Source organism: Symphalangus syndactylus, chromosome 20 (genome assembly GCF_028878055.3).
Source record: "Symphalangus syndactylus isolate Jambi chromosome 20, NHGRI_mSymSyn1-v2.1_pri, whole genome shotgun sequence".
NCBI classification, from domain to species: domain Eukaryota; kingdom Metazoa; phylum Chordata; class Mammalia; order Primates; family Hylobatidae; genus Symphalangus; species Symphalangus syndactylus.
Window position 1 is genome coordinate 20,178,726 of NC_072442.2, and position 15,000 is coordinate 20,193,725.

A 15,000-nucleotide genomic window follows, 5' to 3' on the forward strand; every position below is an offset into this window, starting at 1 on the left:
CAAGAACACTCTCATCACCAGAGAGGAAAAGTCCACATCAAGATGAGTCTACATAAATAGATCTTACTAAAATAGCCTTTATCTTCCATTACTTCCTTTCATGCAGTTCCTAGTCACTTTCTCCCAATTTATTGGCCCTAGAATCCCAGATCCTCTATCTCATGTCTAGTCACATTTTATTGCCTTTCTTTAAAATGGTATATAAGACCCTGAGTCTACCACTTCTTTAGGTTTTTCACTTCTTTTCTGTGAAGTTCCTGTGCATATAAAATCCTTACATCAGTAAAAATTGTATGCCTTTTCTCCAGTTAATCTGCCTTTTGTGAGTTAAATTTGCAGGCTCCAGGCACTGAATCTAAGCAGGTAGAAGAAGTGTTTTCCTGCTCTGCAATTTCCAAAGAACCGGGTTCTATCCTTTTGGGAAGCAATGAAATCAAACAAAATAAAAGAATTATTCAAATAAGATAAAGAGTAATTATACCAGAAAACCTAGACTATGAAAAGCTATTGTGTATAAAGCTTACTTTAATTAAAAGTCAAAGCAGAAAGGAAATGGGGTATTTTATACACATTTTATTTAGCTAATAAGAGGCATACACATTTGTCAGGAAAGACATTTTCTTTTTCTTTTTTTTCAGATGGAGTCTCACTCTATCACCCAGGCTAGAGTTGCGGTAGTGTGATCTTGGCTCACTGCAATCTCCATTTCCTGGTTTTAGCGATTCTCTTGTCTCAGCCTCCTGAGTAGCCTGGGATTACAGGTGTGCACCACCATGCCTGGCTAAGTTTTGTCTTTTTTTTAGTAGAGACGGGGTTTTGCCATGTAAGCCAGGCTGGTTTCAAATTCCTGACCTCAAGCGATCTGCCCTCATTGGCCTCCCAACGTGCTGTGATTACAGGTGTGAGCCACTGTGCCCGGCTGAAAGACATTTTCCTAAACCGAGTAAACTCATAGAAAACAGCATTGTATCAATGTGAATTTTCTGATTTTGATAATTATACTATAGTTACAGAAGAGAATGCTCTTGTTTTTAGAAAATATACGTGAAGGCTGGGCGCAGTGGCTCACGCCTGTAATCCCAGCACTTTGGGAGGCCAAGGTGGGTGGATCACAAGGTCAGGAGATCGAGACCACGGTGAAACCCCGTCTCTACTAAAAATACAAAAAATTAACCGGGCGCGGTGGTGGGCGCCTGTAGTCCCAGCTACTCCGGAGGCTGAGGCAGAAGAGTGGCATGAACCTGGGAGGCGGAGCTTGCAGTGAGCCGAGATCGCGCCACTGCACTCCAGCCTGGGTGACAGAGCGAGACTCCGTCTCAAAAAAAAGAAAATATACATGAAATATTTAGGGGTAAAGGGTATTACATCTGCAAATTACTCTCAAATAGTTCCAAAACCAATTGTATATATACACACAAATAGATCTGTACACACAGATATACACATATACAGATTGAGAGAGAGAGAACCAAAGAACAAGCATTGATAGAGGCAGGAGACAGAGAAATCCTAGGCAGACATAGGTGGGTCCCTGGTGCGACCCCACCTTCAAGCCAAAAACAGTTTAAAGCCTGAAGGCCAAGCTACAAGTCACATCCATGGATGAGATTGAGAACCTGTCTTCCCATTTGGTGTGCTTTCCTTTGATTGATCCCCACCTTTCACCTATTTTACATATACCCTTCCCTGTTTTTACACTGTGTCCACTTTCGACTGGTGCCTTTGTTTTAACCATTTTTGCATACTCACAAACCAATTAGCATGCACTCCCTTATCCTGTGCCTATAAAAGCCCCAGACTCAGCCACACTGGAGAGATGATCTGACCCTTCTGTCCCCTCTCTGCTGAGAGCTGCTCTGTTGCTCAATACAATTTTCTGCCTTTACCACCCTTCAATTGTCAGCATGACCTCATTCTTCTTGGATGCAGGACAAGAGCTCAGGACCCACTGAATGCAGATATTCAGAAGGCTGTAACACTGACCCTCTGGCTGTGTCAATGGAGAGCAGCCACCCCACACAAGAGAAGCAGCGGTGGTCCTGAGCTGGCCCAGGGCCACGCCTGTCCCGGAGCTGCAGGCCAGAGTGGGACAAAAGGCTGACAGAGCTGCTAACACATCACTGTTTGTTGGGCTGCAGGTGGCAGAACTAAAAGAGCTAATAAGCATACTGTAACACTCCCTTTGGGGCTCTGGGGTCATACCCCTGCCTGGGCATCACTGCATTCCCCTGGGGGTAATATGCCTGGTTTGCTCATGGGCCCTGCATGGAGCTTGCTTCTATGTTGGTGCTTGGAGTGGCCGGCCAGATCCCATACTTGCTTGCCCACATGCTCCCTCCTGCCAGGGCCTGAATGCAGTGGGCCAAGTAGATGGGGTGCCCCGGCCGCGAGTCCAGCAAAGGGGCCAAGAAAAATCCTGTGTCAATATGATAAAGCAAATATAGTTAAAATTTTAACATTTGGGCACTGGGGTGAAAGGCATAAGAATTCTTTATATTATTCTTGTAACTTTTCTGTAAATCTAAAATTATTTCAAAATAAAACAACAGGTATCTTTAAGGGATAGTGAAGAACAACTGCACAATGTATTTTTAACAATTTTACATAAGCAAGAGTGATCATTACACCTTTTTTAAAAATTTAAATTTTCCTCTAAGGAGTTTGTTGTACTTGTGCTTTCTGAATATTGGTGAGTATATATAAAAATTGAAAATGATGGCAATTTTATGAGTATGTAAATTAGTCTATGCTAATTTAACAAACTGGAAACATGTTTAAAGGATGCTAAGTTAATTCATACGTTAACCTACACTGAGTTATATATAAAGGCTGTGCCATGTCAGGCCATATTGGAGCCTGAGACAAAAGGAAAAAGTTCAATAATATGGATCCCGTCTTTATTTAAAATTTTGATCTTTTGTTCACCACAGATTTGTTCCATTAATTTTGGATTTTTAAAAATATTGCATGAACATATTATCTATCCTGACCACATTTTTGGTACCACCTTAAATTTTACATTTGAGTCCTGGCCCTGCATAAGGAAACAAAAATTACAGAACAAACATGGTGTGGTATTTGGCAGATTGGAGGCAGGGAAGGGAGTGAGTGCCAGTCATGTGTTGGGCTCTGTGCTAGGGGACACATGCTATTCCAATAGTCCCAATAGGCAGATGTTTTTAGCATTTTACAAAGGAGGAAGTTAAGGTTCAAAGAGAGTGATATACTTTGGATAACACAGTAAATGATAAAACTGTATCTTAGTTCTGTCTGGCTCCAAGAATTGATCATGCCATCTCCTAAATGTATCACACTTAAAGCAGTCTAATGGTATATAAAGCAATAATGCCTATTATTTAATTTTCCCTCTGAGAGACTTGGACTTGCTGTAATAATTAACAGGAAGCTTGGTTTCAAACATAATCCAACTTACTACACTACTACATTCTTCATATACATGTAGATAATTCCCAATCATAAAGGTTTTTTTTCGTTTGTTTGTTTTTTTGAGATGGAGTCTTGCTCTGTCACCCCGGCTGGAGTGCAGTGGTGTGATCTCAGCTCACTGCCACCTCCACCTCCTGGGTTCAAGAGATTCTCCTACCTCAGCCTCTTGAGTAGCTGGGATTATAGGCATGCACCACCACAACCAGCTAATTTTAGTATTTTTAGTAGAAATGGGGTTTTGCCATGTTGGCCAGGCAGGTCTCCAACTCCTGACCTCAGGTGATCCACCTGCCTCAGCATCCCAAAGTGCTTGGATTATAGCCAATCATAAAGTGCTGAATTGAGTGTGATCTCTAATGGCATCAACACAGTTTTCACTGTGCTGATTGTTAATAGGAGTAGGTTTATAGTATTCCAATAATAATAAAGGGCAGAGATGTGGCCACTGAGAGGAAGTGGGTTTTGTACACTGCAGCTGTTGCACTTAGTAAAAGGCAGAGAGCATGGTTTGTTGCCAAACTATATACATATTGCAAAACTTTTAGCTGCAACCATACTTTAAAGAAAAAAAAAATCTCTTTATTGGTTAGTCAAGGCTTTCTTCATTAACTTCTGGTTGACCATTGTAAGGAATTACACAAACATACTACTTTTTTTTTTTTTTTTTTGAGACAGAGACTTGCTCTGTCGCCCAGGCTGGAGTGCAGTATCTTGGCTCATTGCAACCTCCACATCCCAGGTTCAAGTGATTCTTGTGCCTCAGCCTCCTAATTGGGATTACAAGCACGTGCTACCACACCTGGCTAATTTTTTGTATTTTAGCAGAAACGGGGTTTCACCATGTTGCCCAGGCTGGTCCTGAACTCTTGAGCTCAGGCAATCCGCCCGCCTTGGCCTCCCAAAGTGCTAGGATTACAGGCATGAGCCACTGTGCCCCGCCAACTTGCTACATTTTTAAATAAGAGAATGAAATCACAGTTTGGGGAAACAGTTTTGAAGGAAGAAAACATATGATTTAAAATTTTGGCAATAAAATAAAATTGGAATTGATAGCTGAGCTAAGTCAACTTTGTGCTCATAAACAAAGGATAACTAAAAAGTATTAATGATGAACAAGGCTTTGGAAAAATGTAATACTTAAAATTTGAAGAGCTGGGCATGGAGGCTTGTGCCTGTGTTCCCAGCTACTTGAGAGGCTGAGGTGGGAAGATTGCTTGAGGCCAAGAGTTACTAGCCTGGGTGATATAGTGAGACCCTATCTCTTAGCAAAACTGGATAATTGTTTCCAGTTTCCAGATAATCTTTTGCATATAGGCCCAATGACACATTAAATGCTCATCAATAGTTCTTAATTGTTTTGGGGTAACTGGATTTCCATCCAAGTATCAGTTTTGTGTCAATGTATTAAATTGAAAATATTTTTGTATCTTTACAAAATACTGGTGTTTGGATTATTTTCCCTTCCAGTTTTTCTTGATGTATATTACTGCAATGATTAGAATGGGAAACATCTATGATATTCTAGGAAGAAGCAAATATGCCTATGAGATAACTGGGAAACAACTATGACTAATTCCTTAAAAGTAAGATCTGATCAAATGCCACAACAATGCCAACCTCCATGTATGAAGCTTGAATTCCTGAGCTCCAGAGTGAGGCTGTTTCAATGCCTCACTAAGGAGCTCTCTGAAGGACAGCTCCTTGACTGGCGCTGTGTGGGGGTGGAGTGGAAACAGCCCTACTTTGGAGGAAGAGGCAAGCATTTCCCACCAACTACTGGGGAATCAGGCAATTCAAACTCTATAGGCTTTGGGTTCTTCACCTGTACACTGAGGATGCAACATTGGATGATTCATAAGAGCATATACCAGCATTCTACCATAACAGCTACTGATAATGAGTAAACATTTTAAAATGTTATTTCAAAGTTTTTTTCTGATCCAAAGTGCACATGGAACTGATAAACACTATATTTGATTTTCATCTGATCACTGGTATTACCCCAAGAGAAGGGAGAGAACACATCGTTTCACTGGTATGTGCCATGCCTTGTTCTAGACACTTGACATACATTAAGAATAGGTTTTTTTTTTTTTAAGTACTTATTCTTGACATTTGTTTGTACTGTGCTGCTATATGTTTCTCTTACTAATAATTCACCATAAAAAGCAGAAAATATATTTGACATAAGCTTCTTTAAGTCATATATAATATTTTCTTGCTGGCAAATGCTTGGTTTTGGGAAACAGTCATTTTTCAGCCCTATGAACTCTGGGTCTACAGAGAAACACAATCCACGTTTCCGGTTTTTGCTAGGAGCCCGGCTCTTGTTGTAGGCATTGACCAGTGCTCTTCAATGCAGCCCTGCATCCCAAAATACATCAGTTTCCAGTGCTCACTATAACAGAGATACTGGGCGAAGATGCTTCCTCCAAGGGGATTTCAGAATGTTGTGGGGAAGGGAATAATCTGGAAAAGGCTCCCATTTACTTAGGGTAAACATCAAACATACTCCTTCTTTTTCATTTTCCTTTCTTAGACTGTAATTGATAGAAGGGGGAATGACAGGATAAGACAATGTACATTTATTAAGGACATACTTTTTCAACAGTCCAAGTTTACATAATGCAAGTTGAACACAACACAATTAACTATGAAGACTGTTACTGGTCATAACTCAATTACAAAAAGAAAAAATATATTGCTAAGGGAATACAACTGTGTTATTTGGGTGCATGGTTTATCATAAGTGGGTATCAGAAATGATCACAGTAATGAGTAGCTCATGTTGGAATAATGTGACACAGAAATAAATGTCGCTGTTATAGAGAAAAACCTAGATAAAGTAGAATGCTGGATATACTCCTGTGATGTTGAAGTTTTATATGGTCTTCATAATTAATTAATCATGTTACGTTCAACTTGTACATATAACTGTAACTATCTATCACTGATAAAGTATCATACCTACCAGAAACATAATCTTGTGCTTGTATTACCTCATCTATTTCTTCCTAAATGTTTTATAACACAGTATTTGAAAATTGAGGTTTCTTAGTTATATAATATCAAGTCAGAACACATTTTAAATAAATGTCAACAGGAATATGATTAATTTTTCAATCAACATCTATTACTGTTGAATCTATTATTTTAAAAATAAATTTATATCTTCTTAGTAATTTGTAATTCTTTTGGTGAACTGTGTATTTCTATCTTTTATCCATTTTCTTTGGGTTTCTATTTTATTAATTTGTATGAGTTCTTCATAAATTAAGTGAACCATCCTTTTGTCATTGGTGTTTTGATTGTTTTCAGTATATTGATGATCTCTTGATACTGTTTATGGTATACTGCCATACAGAGGTTGTTTTTAAAAAAGTTTTATGTAGTCAAATGTACTCATTTTTCTTTTATGCCTGTGTACATTTTTATACAAAACTGTACAGAATCACAGAATGCCTTGCAATGCGTTTTACTTGATATATCAGAAATATTTTCCCATGTGATCAAATATCCTCCTATGATGTGATTCTAAGCATCCTTGCAGTACTCAAATATGAAATTCAGTTAACCAATATCCTATTGTGAGATATTTCTGATGTCTTCTCTTTTTTTGCAGTTATAAATACAGTAAACATTTTAGTAGTATCCTTGTACATAAATTCAAGCACATGAATGATTCATGGCAAAGTTCTCAAAACAGAATTGCTGTTGTGATCCCTTTGTATTTTCAGCTGCCACACATTAAAGCCCTCATTTCCAAAATCTACCGTATAAATAGTTTAAAAGAATTAAATAAATTGATGGGATAATGTAGCTCTGATTAAACTGCTTTAATTAGGGTTATTCAACTTTTAAAAATTCATTAGCTATTTAGATTTTTTTGTGAATTGTTTCTCTATTTTTTTTTTTGTCCATAACATGTTCATTACTTTACATAATGATCTGTAAGGGCTTTTTGTGTATGAAAATAAACTTTTTATTACATTTACAAAGATTTCTTAGCATTTTGCCTTTTATCATTTCCTGGCCATGGTTACTGGTTCAGGTCAATGAAACAGGAGGAATTTTGCTAGGTGTTTCAGAGAAACACATTCTCTCCTGTCTGAGAGAATGTCCAAGGACGTCTAGAGACGACTCTCCCTGAACCTAGAACCTGTGGCGGCTGAAATTGTTAGCCGCCATCTCACAACCACAAGGGGGAGCCAGACTTAGAAGGAAGACGACCCAAGAGAAGGCTGAATAGAGAGGTTTCATGTTCTGTGAAATAAATGTTACTCTCTATGCCAGTTGGAATTGCATTTTCTGTATTTGCAACTAAACATATTGTGATACAATGATGTTTTTTGAAAGACAGAATTTTTTTTTTTTTTTTTTGAGATGGAGTCTCGCTCTGTCGCCCAGACTGGAGTGCAGTGGCGCGATCTTGGCTCACTGCAAGCTCCACCTCCCAGGTTCATGCCATTCATTCTCCTGCCTCAGCCTCCCGAGTCACTGGGACTACAGGCGCCCACCGCCACGCCCGGCTAATTTTTTGTATTTTTAGTAGAGATGGGGTTTTACTGTGTTAGCCAGGATGGTCTTGATCTCCTGACCTCATGAACTGCCCACTTCGGCCTCCCAAAGTGCTGGGATTACAGGTGTGAGCCACCATGCCCGGCCAGAAGTTTTAAATTTTTACGCAGGAATATCTAGCAAACTTTGCCTTTGTGAATTCTTTTACTGCTGCTATAGTTAGAAAGGCCTTCCCTACTTTAAAATCAATTACATGCCCATACAATTAATTTATGTTTTTGTTAAAACATTAGGGGAATTGAATCCTAATAAGCAGAGAGCCTTTATTTTATAATCACTCCATGAATGGCAGCAGATTCTGCCTATTCCAGTAGATTATCCATAATTAAAAATGTGTGAAATGCCCACTAAAGCTCTGGATTCTTTGAAATACAAACAAGTTTTTGGCTACGGATGATGAAGATGGTAGGAGAAATGTTCCATGTGAGTGGTGTGAATCCAGGTCAGCACCTGGTCAGGCATTAAGAAGGGTTAATATTTGAAATCTTTATATATCTCTTCTGAAATAGAGGTGTAAAAAGTCACTGGGAAGTCATCAGGGGATATATAGATAGATAAATATATATATATTTATATGCACACAGACATATAAATAAATTACTTGATTGCAAAAGGCATAAAGTATGATGAAAAGGGTATATAGTATAGTTTTTAATATATGTCATAATAAATGAGTGGTTTCATTCAAAGTCAGAAATGCATGTCTTGATTTCAGAAAACAAATCAGACTGCTTTTCAAACGAACACAAGCATTAGGCTGTCTATAAACAGTTATTTCTGTATGTGAACCATGGAAATATTTTAGGATCATCAAAATCTGCCCTTCTTTTTTGTCTTTTTTCATTCATCTCAACTGGCTTATGATCAATATTTCAAGGAACTCCTCTATAGCCGCCCTCCAGGTGTCCTTCCAGAAAACCAAAACCTAAACTCCAGCATAGACATAAACCCTGCTGCACTGAACCTTGAAGAAATGGATGTGCAATAGCATCAAAAAGTGACAGAAGACAGACACTATGGTGAAACTGCTTAAAAGGTCTTTCAAATGTTCAAGCTCTTTCTCACAGCCTCCTTATTTATGTATTTCCTGGCTTGAATTCTCCCTCTTTGAACTTTTCCTAGGGTCAAATCCTTCATATTCTGTAGGTCCCAGCTTAATAGCACCTCCTCAGAGAGGTCTTCCCTGACCATTCTCTCAAAAATACATTTCCCTTGTCCTCTGAATGCTTGCCCCTTGTCCTCTGAATGCTTGCCCCACTCAGCATTTTCTTTCCTTCATGACTGTTACACAATTTGTAATTATGTGTTCACTCATGTTTTGTCTGACTAGAATGTGTAATCCATGAGGTCAAGGACTATTTTCATTTTATTTATTCCTGCATTTCCAAAGAGTACCTAGCAATAAACACATTTGCTGAAGGAATGATTACTGGCTTGAATAGACTAAATATCTTTATTTGAAGTTTAAAGACTTGCTGATCTGTAAAAAGGCCCCGTGGAAGTGTTACATCCAAGGGCTCAGTAACCTTAGGGTATAAGAGCACTAAAAAGAAACAGCCCATCCTATTACACAACTGTGAGGATGAGCCAAGCAAACTATGAAACATTAAAGGAAGAAAATACATGGCAGCTGTCATGTATTTTCTCAAGTCTGAAGAGAATTTCAAACTCACTGTTGACGGTTGATGGTTCTAGAGCAGACTAGCATGAATAAGCATCAACTTGAAAAACTGCTGCCAATTTGCCAATGAACAACTTGATGCATGAAAATGTCTGATTTTCAATGAATTTTCCTTTTACACAAAAATTTCACTGAAAATATAAACTCTTCATCTTAAGTAAGCTGGTTCCGTCAGAGTATGAAAATGTGGATATTCTAAATTAAGTTCCTGCTTCCCTATTCATTCTAGTTACAGGATTTTTTCATGGAAAATTTCTCTATATCTTTTTTTTGGAAAAAAAGTCAATACCTCACTGTCACTGCATTTTATCAAGTGACCAGGGAAAATGTACACATCCTTATTCTCTCTCTTAAAGTCAACAAGACCCAGAAAGCAATCAACACTGTGTGTTGTTCATTTTTTCACTGGGCCTGTGAGAATGATATAATTCCTCTATTATTGGAATAAGAGGGAAGGAAAAAAATTAGACTGGGAAATTCTATCAAACTCAAGTATTGTATACTGGTTCTCAAATTAACTCCAAGCAATGCGTAAGGAACCAACTCTTGGTCAGATTATTTAGATGAACTAGATACCCAAGCTCATAGGCCAAAGATGACATGAGAAAAATACTGTGATTAATATAGCTTTGGCTTCAAGGAGGCAGCTGGTGAGCAGTCTCCAGGTTCACTTCTCATCTTGAGAGGCTATCTAGCAGATATTCTGTCCTTCCAAAGGGGCAGAAAACCCTTGCTTCTTTTTCACAACTCCATGGAATCCACTGATTATATAACGGCAGGTAGCCTAAAGGAGTCCTGGAGTTTCCATGTCTGTAGAGGTTTATCCTCTAAATAAAAAATCCTAGAACAGGTTTTCTATGATTATTGGATTCAGGAATGTATGTATTTAGCCAGACTAGGCCCACAATAGACAGAGCTCCTTGATTTAACCATCAAATAAGAACTATAGAAAACTGTCCTATTACTAAATAACTTTGCTTTTAATTCTGGATTTTCTTCTTCACCCAAATAAGTATGTTGCTAAGTTAGCTTTAAGTTATTGTCATCTACAGGGAACCCCATGCTCGGTTACATTATAGTTCAGCAAATATTCACTTCTGCCTTCTTGACCTCCATGGGTTATCCCATTGATGTGACCTGCTTTGGCCAATGGGATATAAATTGGATAAACTGAGCCAAAATTGACCAAACCCTAGATGCATGAGCAAGAAATAAATTCTGACTGTTATATCCACTAAGTTTTAGAGTGATGTGGTAGGCTGAACAATGGTCCTTAAAAAATAGCCAAAATAGCCAACTGCAAATCTCTGTGAATGTTACCAGCTTTAAGTTATCACCATCTACAGATCTGTGGAAGGGGGAAAAAACACACAAAAAACAACAAACACACACACACAAAAACTTTGCATATACGATTAAGTTAAGGATTTTGAGATAGGCAGATTATCTGTTTGGACCTTAAATGCAATCATATATATCCCTGTAAAACAGAGGCAGTGGAAAATATGACAACAGATGAGAAGGCACTGTGACCATGGAGGCAGCCACAAGCCATGTGATGCTGGCAGCTACCAGAAGCTGGGAGAAGCAAGGAATAGATTTTCCCCTGTAACCTTTGGAAGAAATGTGGTCCTGCGGACATTCTGATTTTGGCCCGGTGAAACTGATTTCAAACCTTCCTCCAGAACTGTGAAAGAATAAATTTCTGTGTTTTAAGCTGCCAAGTTTGTGACACTTTTTTTGCAGCAGCCCTAGGACACTAACGCAGGTGGTCTGTGATGTAACTGTGACAATAGTTAACTGATGGAAACCCAAACCATTCAGTGGCTCATGCCTGTAATCCCAGTACTTTGGGAGGCTGAGACAGGAGGATCATTTGAGTCTAGGAGTTCGAGATCAGCCTGGGCAACAAAGTGAGACCCTGTCTGTACAAAAAATAAAAACATTAGCTGAGGTGGTGGTACACACCTGTAGTCCCAGCTACTTGGGAGGCTGAGGCAGGAGGGATCACCTGAGCCCCAGAGGCTGAGCCTGCAGTGAGCCATAATCACACCACTGCACTCCAGCCTGGGTGATAAGAGTAAGGCCCTGTTTCAAAGTGGGAGGGATTGCTTGAGCCCTGGAAGTTGAGGCTGCAGTGTCATAATTGTGCCACTGCACTCCAGCCTGCTGGGTGATAAGGGTGAGATCCTGTCTCAAAACACACACACACACACACACAGCACTCCAGCCTGGGTGATAAGAGCAAGATCTTGTCTCAAAACACATACACACACACACACACACATACACATACACACACACACACACACACACAAACCAAAAAACAAAAAAACCTAAATACACAGGTACTTACAAAGTGTTCAAATTCTGTCAAATGTATTAACTTATTTAATATAACTATACTATAAGGTGGGTACTATTTTATTTCCCTCTTCCTCCCTCCACCTGTCCCCCAGCCCCCTGAGTAGCTAGTACCACAGGCAAGGGCCAACATGCCTGGCTAATTTTTTTTTTTTTTGAGACACAGTCTCGCTCTGCCACCCAGGCTGGAGTGCAGTGGTGCAATCTCAGCTCACTGCAAGCTCCACCTCCCAGGTTCATGCCATTCTCCAGCCTCAGCCTCCCAAGTAGCTGAGACTGCAGGCACCTGCCACCATGCCCAGCTAATTTTTTTGTATTTTTTAGTGGAGACAGGGTTTCACCGTGTTAGCCAGGATGGTCTTGATTTCCTGACCTCACGATCCACCCGCCTTAGCCTCCCAAAGTGCTGGGATTATAGGCGTAAGCCACTGCGCCTGGCCTCGCCTGGCTGATTTTACAATTTTTTGTAGAGACAGGATCTCACCATGTTGCCCAGGCTGGTCTTGAATTCCTGGGCTCAAGCAATCCTCCTGCTTCAGTCTCCAAAAGTGCTGGGATTACAGGCATGAGCCACTGTGCCTGGCCCAGCTGGGAATAACTCTAGGGCCTACTGATTACTCCATTTGCTTGGTATTACTAAAGTATCTCATTTAGGTGCACATAAATAGCTCTTATATATTCAAAAATATCTTTGCTTTCATACATAACATAGCTAATAAGAAATCTTATAAATCCAGACGCAAATTACTACCTAGTATTGAATCATGATAAGTACATTATTGACAAAATGTTACCTAAGGCTACTGGGTACAGGGCATGATGCTGGGAGTCCTCTGTGGAACATAATCAAGTACTAGGATTCTGCTGCCCTCCATAATTTATAATCTAGCTGAAGAGATCAGACACATCTGCAAAATTAATAAATGATCTAAGATTTAAACATTGGTTAAAGACTACAGAAAATACAGAATCCACCAGGAATTTCTGAGCTAAAGACTCCTTATAAGTCATCTATTTGAGAGGTTCTCTGCCCCACCTTTTCTTTTTTTTTTTTTTTTTTTTTTTTTTGAGACGGAGTCTCGCTCTGTCGCCCAGGCTGGAGTGCAGTGGCGCAATCTCGGCTCACTGCAAGCTCCGCCTCCCGCGTTCATGCCATTCTCCTGCCTCAGCCTCTCCGAGTAGCTGGGACTACAGGTGCCCGCCACCACGCCCGGCTAATTTTTTGTATTTTTAGTAGAGATGGGGTTTCACCATGGTCTCAATCTCCTGACCTCAGGATCCGCCCGCCTCGGCCTCCCAAAGTGCTGGGATTACAAGCGTGAGCCACCGCGCCCGGCCTCTCTGCCCCACCTTTTCCATAGCATAGCTTGGGAGGAACATTCACATGCATAACACCTTTCCGGGAGCTGGGCAATCCCTGAGATGTGCCTTCCTTGCCCACTCAAGAAAGCACGTATAAATTCCATAGGAATAACCCTGAATCAACTCCTACTTATAAAATGATTCACAATCTTCAAAACCTTAGTAAAAAATTACCTGCAACACACTTCACACTTGATCATAATAGATGTGCCCATATCCATCCCTATTGTTTTACAGACAAATGAAGTGAGAATGACCTAAAACCTTACACGAACCTAAATCCTACAATCAAACTAACAGCAGGCACATTGTTCCTGCTTCCCTTTGACTCACTGTCACATACAGCCACATACAACTGACAAATGGGTTCTGGCGAAGACGTAAAGATGACTTTATTTACAGTGGTCTGGTTGGGAGGGCTTTTGTGAGGAGGCAGAATCGAATTTGAAGAACACTGTAAGCAAGGCAAACAGTATGTGTAAAAGTATACATACAGGTGAAAAAGCAGAGATGTCTGAGGGTTCAGTAAAAACAAACAAACAATGTCATGCTATGGTATCACAGGAGATGTGGTTGGTTGGAGCCAGACTCTGGGAAAGTCTAGTCTTAATTCTGTGGGTGATTGAAGGGTTTCTGAATGGAGACACAACACCATAAAACCTAAGATTGTGATGCTGTGCAGATCCAAGTCAAGGGAGGAAGCCTGGAAGATCACACAGAAGTGGTTTAGGGGCAGAGTACCACAACCATCACCACGGTTCTGCTGATTTTCAAATGGTAATACTCATTTACAGTGCATATAGTCTCGTTGATTTTTGAAGTGTGTGTGTGTGTGTGTGTGTGTATGTGTGTACGTGTGTGTGTGTGCGTGCATGTAAGAGAGTAGAACAAAGACTGGAATGATATATTCCAAAATGTTAACAGTGATTTTCTTTTGGTGGTGAGATGATGGGTAATATTATTCTCTTCTTTAAATTAAAAATCTTTCACAATGAACATGTATTACCTTATAATAAAAACTGTTACTTAAAGTTTTAGGCTGAAATAATGTGATCATAGTTATACGCTGTTTCTATTTATAATCCATTTAAAGTACAATAAACTCATGAATACAGTACTTTGTTTGTAAACCTGCATTTAAATTATAAATGCTTGATTATATTTTGAGTTCCCCAAGGATACTTGTCACCAACATATTTTCTATGAGTGTTTGGTTTCTTATCCACACAAATACAATACAACCAACTCAGGACAGCTGAGTAGTAAACATCTTGTTTTGAAATTGAATTTCTTAAAAATACTGACTCTCATTATAGTACTAAGTTTGAATAGACAGCGATGTTTGACAACATTAAGACTTTAACAAAAACTACTGAATAAAAATAGTCCTAATTTTCCTTAGTTATGAATAATGCCCGCCTAGCTACCAAAAGTATGACTCATCACGTCCTCTTCAGTAAATATAATGGGTGTATGTGTAGATATTTCCAGAATTAACAGTGTGGTTAAAGAGGAATCGCATTGAATATCCTGTTTTGTAACATATATTTTCACTTAACATTTATGAA

At 39.4% G+C, this 15,000-nt stretch overlaps 1 protein-coding gene across 8 annotated transcripts in view; it reads right to left on the reverse strand.

Moving 5' to 3' along the window:
- Nucleotides 1-15,000, reverse strand: part of MYO1D (myosin ID) — a 378,547-nt gene that overhangs the window by 178,254 nt on the left and 185,293 nt on the right. The gene's annotated exons all lie outside the window — the stretch shown is intronic.